The following is an 8,843-nucleotide window of genomic DNA, read 5'->3' on the forward strand; positions in this document are numbered from 1 at the left end:
AGATCCTTTATCAGTGACACTTCTCTTCCCTGCCAAAGAAAAGAATGACTAAGAGGTAACAATTTTCTATATTTATGATAGATTCTTTCTTTAATCCAGGTCAGTTTCTTATTTTGTGGCTGAAAAAGCAATTTTGTTTGTTTAAATGAGAAGATGATGGCAAGGGTACAGGCAAGAGCACAAACAAATGGAATCTGCTTGCGTGACTATTGCCTTGAGTCGGTGACTGTTTCAGATCAATTAAATGATCTAAATAAAAAAATACTAATTAAGATTGCAGAAGGAAAAATAAAGGAAATAGGAATTTTGTTTGGGATATAATTCACTGAGATGCAGAGTGACAATTTTCCTCTGGAAGGGAGGGTCCTGATTGTGCCACCATTCATCCCAGCTATGGGCAGGTGACAATTACTTTGTACTGGTTCTTATGCCCATGGGACCTCTCCATCAGCTAATTTAATTAGCCAATAATTACTTATTGGCACAGCTAGGCAGATTTCTGCTTGGTTAGTGACTCAGTGAGGAAAGACTTAAAAATGTCAGAGCTGTAACAAGGCAGAAGATGTGTTGGTGCTCCTCAGTAATTCTTCTTGGCTGCTGGATACAGCGCAGATGGGAAAGGGACACTGGATAATCCAATTGCACTGCCTAACTCACTACAATTTTGCTGTTCCTCAAAAAAGGAGTCTGACTCCTTCCATGTAGGGACATCAACACTGAAATTTCAGGGACAAAAATCTGTAGTTACATTCTGGGGTCCTGGATAAGTAGGGAGAAGGGAAAAGCATCACACAGAATTTAGCAGATCATTTTCTGCTCTTTTCTGGTTTGCCCCTCTCCTGAAGCTGAATAACTTCCTGTTGATCCAGAAAAATAAAACATTCGTATGAGTGCTGAATATTTAGTAGAGGGGAGGAATTCTGGGAGCAACCTCTAGTACAAGTTGTTTGTTTGTTTTTTAAGTATGAAAATAGAGAAGAAGAAATAGATGGAAAAAAGAAACAGAAGGAAATGGATGCATAGTCAGAGAAAAGGAGATAAAGACAGTGCTAATTATGAAGCACAGCACTAATGCTAATTCAGGGAAAGGTGGATTAAGGATGCAAAATCCTAAATCCTAAGACACTGTGGAAAAAGATATTGAGACAAAAGACAGAGAAAAAAAACATATATATTTCAAAAAAAATAGTTTTTTCTTCTTCTTCTAGTTTTTTCTTTTTCTTCTTCTTCCTTTCTTCTGCATGCTTTGAACATGCCTTGATTCTTGGCTTTAGTCATTAACACTATGCCTCCTTTCATGAATTCTTCTGTATTTCAAGGACTGGAACTCTACAATGTTTCCACAGTGAACATCTTGACTACATTTCTCCCATTTGATTTTGTTGGGAAAATAATAGAATCACTGGGCCATGACCTTTCAAATAAGCCTTACAGCAGGTATCAGTTAATTTGCTTTTTTTTTTCTGCTTGCCAGGCAATCATTCCTTTGTAGGTAATTTCAGCAGAGTGACTGACCTAGAAAGCCCTCTGCATCTCTTCATTGTAGCAAGAACAAGACCATGGAAATTATCTGAATGAAAGGTATCATGTAAATGTGCAGAGAAAAAAAAAAAGATTTAAAAAAAAAGAGAAAAAGAAGGAGAAAAGTAGTAATTATTCTTAAATCAATGTTGTTCATGATTTCTGTTCATTGCTTGGCTAAGGTATGAGTCATTGTGTCAGGCCTCTTTATTGGGGACACAACAGATTGTGTCTCGGCATGTAAGACCAGAGAGGCTTTTGAGCTTCTATGAAAAGAGACAAAAGAATTACAAGAGGAAATGGAGAATTATTTTCTAAATAATGGTTCAAAGAGACCTTTACATTCCAGGATGGATGATGTTGGTGTTTGCAGGCTCCTTGAACTTGACTTCCAACATGAATGATATCAAAACAAATGTCCCATTAAATTCTTGGAGATGTATTTCCTTCTGTGCTGTGAGTGCTTTTGCCACGTAGGTGGCATGGGAGAAGAACAAATCCTAGGGATCCTCATTCCCTAATGCTGGCTAGAGGTGCCATGGAGCCCTCGCAATCCCAAACTTCAGTGGCCTCACGGAGCTCTGGGGAGGAAATTTCCTCCCCAGTGGATCACATGCCTCAATGCTGAAGGTTTTTCCACGATTATTAATACACACACAATGATGCCTACTTTTCCCACAGAAAATGCCTGTCAGGTCTGTCATTAGGAGTCTCACTCTACTTCACATTATTCAGTTACCTGTGGTCCATGTTTTACCTTTTTATTTCTTTTAAGGCAGGCCTTTTCTAACAGAGTCTAGGGCAAGTGTTTAAATGTTCTGAATGTGTAAAGGTATTCAGCTGCATAGTGGCTAAAAACAGAAAAGAACAAGAGGTGACCTGGAATATTTTTCTCTTATTCTTCTATGCTTAGGCCATTGAAAATCATCTTTATCTGAAATCCAATAGAATAGGTTTTATTAAATCATTCATTTCAGGAAGGTCCTGTCTGATTATGAAACTATTGAAGGATGAAGGCTCCAGACCTTTCACTTGTTAGTTATTAGCACTGTCATTTATTTTAGCACATAATTTATAAATTATGTTTGTTATGCAGGTTAAAAAGGTCATTAATACCCATCAATTTTGCCTCTGTGTGTATATGTGTGCAGACACTTATACAACAATGGTAGATTAATTTTTTGTTAGAAATTATACAGACTGAAGTCTTTCAGCCTCTCACTAAACAGCCTTTTTTCCCCAGGCCCTGAGTTGTTCTCATGGTTATTACTCAGTAGTCACTATTTATGGGGATCAAAGAGTGGTGTGTAGTGTTACATCATCTGTCTTACAGATGCCACAGACTGAGGTAAAATTATTCCTCCATCCCTCTCATTACTTGGTTTGTATATCCATCCATCTCTAGCCCTTTGTGCAGCCTTATTCCACTGGGAACTGGTGTTAGCTGCTGCTTCCCCTCCCAGCCCTTAAATCCTTCCCAGAGTAATTGCTTCCCAGGACAGCATCCATCTCTGTTTGAAGCTACATCTTATATACCTGTCATATCCTCTCAATTATTCCCAATTTACCTTTGTTACAGACAGCTTTTACTGGGTATTAATCTTGGTCATCCACATCACCAAAGGAAGAAAAAGATATCAGATCCACAAAGCTCTACTGAAAATGTGGAGTGGGAATGGAAGTTTCTTTGATTTCTTCATTTGAAAGGTTTTTGCATGATCTGTCGGTCAATTCACAAATCTTTTACATGGCCTTTAATGCTATTTTAATCCACTTGGTACTGCTAAATGGAGCATCAAGTGACACTGAGATTATGCTTTTTTTGCCATGCTGGCTTCCACAGAATTGGGAATATTTCTACAATTCCTCTATATATGTTATACAGTTCACAGGGACCTCGCAATCAAGTGAAAGGAGAAGGGGTTAAATAAATAGAAAGGAAGCATTCAGTGAGAAGAAGTGGAAGGACAGAAAGTAGCATAATTCTTCATGTTAACTTTGACAGAAATTGTAAGATAAAAAGTCATCTCAAGTTCATGTCTGAATTAATCAGATTATTCAAATAGCAACGTTTTCTTTTATAATAAGATAATCAACCTTCTTTTTTTTTTTAACAACATTAAAGATATTGGTCAAGTTTTCAGTAATATCTCTTAATATGTCAAAGAGATAGACAGGTACCTTGGACAGTACATTTAAATCTTCGTAGCTAAAATCTTTTATATTGGCTGATAGTGAATACAAAACCATACTCTTTTTTTTTACTTATGCACATTATTTAACATTCTCTGAGGTTTAAAATGAATTAGAAATTATAAAATCATTATCAGTGATAAAGAGTACAGAAAATACATATGATTAAAATTCCTGTCATTCTGGTATCCACATTAACAGGTTTTTATTTCAACCTAGTTAGGGTTCCATACAACATAAAATTGTGAGAATAACTCTTCCTTAAATCTTCCTCACTCTGCCAGTGGTGTGTTTTCAGTGCTTTTGACTTTCCTTAGCTTAGCTAGATACTTCATAAGCAAAAATCAATATAAATAAAATGCTTGGAACTACTGCTTTCTTTTTTTTTTCTTTTTTCTGTTTCTGCATTTATGAGTTCTGTTGTGAAATGAAGATGGAATTTCAGCCCTGGCTATCATATTTTTATTTGAATTGTAGCTTAATGGAAATCTAATTTGGTCTTTTTAAGGAACTTCAGTCTCATTTTTTTTAGGTTTTAAGTCCTACACTAGTGAGTCTCAGGAGTATCTCAAGAGCTCTGTAGAGGGAAAATACATATTTCTTTGGATAAATTCCTATCAGAACTTGTTTTCAAATGATTTTGTCTCTAGAGTCATAATTTTGCATTGCTAATCTCCAAATTGCAATCACAAAATTTATCATATCTTTGTCATTATTTAATGACCAAGAATAAATTCCTTGATATTTTAAATGGAAGCCTAATCAGTGTTCAAAGTAAAAAAACAAATCTCTCTTTTCCTGGATTAAATTCAGTTCCTTTTTGTCTGTATACTGAATTTACAAAATGCAAAATGTTTTTGTCTTTTCTTTTTAACTTTGAGACTTGCCTATTGTTTCAATTTAGCAACAATTTCATGTGAAATAAAAAGTTCTTTAAAGCCTATTAATACTTCTAATCACTAACCTTGGAAAAACTCAGAATTCCTAAACACCTGAAGGACCCAAGCAGATTTAAAATTGTCATTGATTAGCAATCCCTGAAAGTCAAGTGCTCTGCCTGTGTGATAACTAAAGCCTATTTAAGCTTTCATTTACTTCATATGTTCTGCTAGCCAGGAAAGAAAATTATCTTTAAAAAAATTAAGCTAAAACTCTGCAAAAATTCCAGCAAAGCATTTTCATTTCAGATTACAGACTTTATTCTGCAAGAGTTTAAGTTACTGAGAATTCTTTGGTTTGTAAGGGAGTAAAACCCCAATTTTTTGATACATTTTAAATAAAGAATATAGGTGAATTTCTCCATATGATTGAGAGATTCTGAAAGAACTCACTGGCTGAACCTCTGTGCAAGTCACCACAGGGATCAACTGAATGCATAAATGGGCAGGAACTGGGAGAAAGAGAGAAAGAGAGAAAGAGAGAAAGAGAGAAGGAAAAAGGGAAGGAAAAAGGGAAGGGAAAGGAAAGGGAAAAGGAAGGAAAGGAAAGGAAAGGAAAGGAAAGGAAAGGAAAGGAAAGGAAAGGAAAGGAAAGGAAAGGAAAAGAAAGGAAAAGAAAGGAAAGGAAAGGAAAGGAAAGGATTATGTGTTCCTTTCTGAAACAGCCACAGCAGCTGTGTATGAGTTAAGATTTATGTGTTTTAGACTTCAGGCAGTGATGGCTTTAATGTTATTTGATCTTGATCGATTTCAAATGTCAACAGCTCTCATCACTTTTTAATTGATAAATAAAAATAGGAGCTGAGTTGGATAACATACCAGCAATTGACAAAGACAGATACACATAACTCTAAACCAACAATGAATGAAAGGATTCCTGGAGGTCACCTGGTTCCAGCTCCCACTCAGGGCAGAGCTGGCTTTGAATTTAGAAGTAAGTCTCTAGTTATGCACAGTTAAACACTGAATCTTTCACAGGTTGGAGGTTCCATAACCATTCTGGGTGGCCTGCCTAGGAGAAAAACAATCTTAAGGAGAAGAGTCATGAAGGACCACTTGGTCATAAAATGGAGAGGAGAAGATCCTTATCAAAAAACAGCTGCTACAATTTTATGGTAAGTGGCACAGAATACACTAAAAGTGATCACAGCACCTGGTTCCCATAAGGACAGCATGATGGGGAGTCACAGCTTTTGTAGGGGTCATGCCCCACTGACACTTTAAAACATGAGCTCAGTACCAGAGAGGATGTGAGGGGACAAGTTGTGTCTTCCTCATTTAGTATTCTGGAGACCAATGTTTTAATGTGTCTTCCACAAGCTACCCTAGAAAATTTTGTTGATGCAATAGTTTGGGGATTCTGGATAAAACCCTTCCTGCTTTTAGTATATGGACCTCCCAAATTTTCCAAACTCATCTCCATTTTCAGTAAAGAAACGTAATAATTTATAAATTATGTTTGTTATGTAGGTTAAAAAGGTCATTAATATCCATCAATTTTGTCTCTGTGTGTATATGTGCGCAGACACTTATACAACAATGGTAGATTAATTTTTTGTTACCCTGTGGGGTAGGGACAGGATCCCATCTCTTGATCCCTCTGCTGCTCAGACAGGAATTCTGCCACACCTGATGCCAGGCAGAGAACCCCTGCCTTACTCTCCCAGCTTAAGGACAGAAAAAGAAATCACAGAGGGTGAGTTTCATCCTGCCTTTCCCCAAAAGCACTCAAAAAGAATGGACCAATTATTTTTTTTTTAATTTTTTATTCATGGGTTGGATGGATAGAAATTCCAATGAGGGAACTGCTTCATCTGCCTTCTTATTCTGAGCTAAAAAAGGAGCCTTGGTAATTAGATTAAACTGAATGTGTAATTTTTAGATGAACATTCTCATGGAGATTAAGGGTCAGAAACATGATGGTATTTAAACTTTCAGCTCCTTTTTTAGGCAACTGTCTCACATTGATTTTACCAGCTGCCAGCTGCCTGAGTAATTTCTGAGATTTAGATCTAATTACAGTGTAAAGATCATATGTGAAGGCTGTGGCTGACCTTACTAAAGTAAATCTTTCAAGAAACATTCCATCCTCTCTTGGATAATATCAATAATATTTCCATGTCTGCTTCATTACTGAGATATAATAATGGGGAAATGCATTTATAGCTCATACTTTATGGAAATATTTATAAATAAGTTTTTAAGATATAAATGATAGATTTTAAAACTTTAGGTAGTGTAAATTTTTTTACTTTCTAATTTATTATTGATGGGGATGCTCCTTCCCATCTTTCAGCAATAATAAAAGAAAACTAATATCAAATTACTTAAAGTTCGTAGGTGGATGTGTTACGTTCGTTATTAATTCAGGAAAAAACTTAGTCTCATGTTTGCAGCTAACTTTCCACACTTTTAACCAGGTTTGATCAAGTTCTTTTACATCCATTTTACCAAATTAAGACACTGATAATAATACTGCAAGTATTGCTTCCACATGTCCTGACCAATATTAAAATTATTTCTTTTGAATATTAATTTAAACTAACATTGTTCTACTCACATGGACAGAATAAAATCATTTACCTCAATTGTCAAATCATAACAAGCTTCAAAGTCAGTCTTGCTTTAGGAAGTGCTCTCCCCTACTCCCTCTTCCTGTTTTATTTTAGAAAAGCTGAGGAAAGTCCTGGAATTAATGTGAAAATGAAATATGAAATATTAATTAATGTGAATATGTGAATGCAGAAATGTTAAAAATTCATTACTGAATTTACATCTTTATAAGAAGAATTAATTTTTCTGTAGACTAAATAGCATTTTGATACTTGCTAAAAAAGGCATTATTTCTTAAACATTAATAAAAAGGTGATAAAAGGATAATAATCTTTAAACTCAGAAGAGAGACACATGTCATCCTATGTCTAGGTAGTAAAATAACAAAATTTAATTCATAACCATAATTGTTATTTATTAGTGATAAACTTGGCACTTTTTTGCCCTTTTCAATGTCATGCAAAAAAGATTTGTAAAAAGCAACCATTCAGCTCTGGTGATTTTTCTCTACTAAGACATCCAGGAACATTTTGTGTTTGGAAAATGATTTTTCAGTGCTTCTGTACAAGGAATTTAGTGGCTCAGGACAGAAATACATTTATTTGTTATTCTATAGTGGCAGATGAAGTGAACACTTTACTTCCTCCTAAGTGATGCTAATTTTTGAGACTTGAAGAAAACAATGCCAGGAGTTGCTCGGTTTCTTCCCATCATGCTGACACAGCTCTCCCCAAATGAGACTGCACAAGACTTTTATCCTTTATCCTTTTATTCCTTCTGAAAGCTGCTTCCTAGGCCAGGTGGGCTTCAAATGGGAAGTAAAATCCTGCAGTGACAAAGATCAGAGGAGGCCTCTGAGGAGGGATGAATAAACTCTTGAAACAGTGAAAAACACCTTGAGTGCTGCACAAAAGCAAAAATGCCCAAGGAACTCCAGGTATAACATTTCCAGGGCCTGAAAGATACCAGCAAGTTCTAGAATTGATTTGGGAGTTTGCTGACTCAGATGTTAACTTAATTTTTGAACAGCTCAGGAAGAGCGACTTCAATTTAGACGAGCAGAGAAAAATCAAACCCATTTGTTTACTTTCAATCTGAAAATAAATCTCTCTGATTTCATTCCCTGTGAAATTTAAATTCTGCCTTTCACCACACTAATAAGATTGCCATATGCACGTTTTATTAATCATAAAAGCTTATTTAATTTATATGGCTTTATTTACTTTCTGAATTAATAGTATGGTGGATATCCAGAGTACACAGCTGATATTATCATCTCTATTACTGCTTAATGCTCACAGTGCAACAGAGCCTCAAAGCCTCCAGAAATGGCTGATGTCCCTGGTGCTGAGCTCATTAATGCACACAGGGAGGAAGGAAAGCAGAAGTCTGTACACCAGGACAAAACTCTTTTGCTTTGTGCTTTGATGTTCCATGTCCTGAAGTAATAATGGCAAAATCAGATTCTGGGCATGCACAGGAAGGGGCAAATAGGCAGAAGGTATTTCTGATTTCTGATTTGGGAGTGTTCTGTTCTTCCTCTACACCCATGGTGATACTTAGCTGTTGTATCTTAAATACCTTCACTAAATTGTTAATAAGAGTTCAGTCATATTGCACAGCCAGAGCCTTCTCTGT

This window comes from Melozone crissalis, unplaced genomic scaffold (assembly GCF_028551555.1).
Source record: "Melozone crissalis strain CALT ecotype California unplaced genomic scaffold, PUWL_Pcris_2 ptg000009l_1, whole genome shotgun sequence".
In the NCBI taxonomy this organism is placed as follows: domain Eukaryota; kingdom Metazoa; phylum Chordata; class Aves; order Passeriformes; family Passerellidae; genus Melozone; species Melozone crissalis.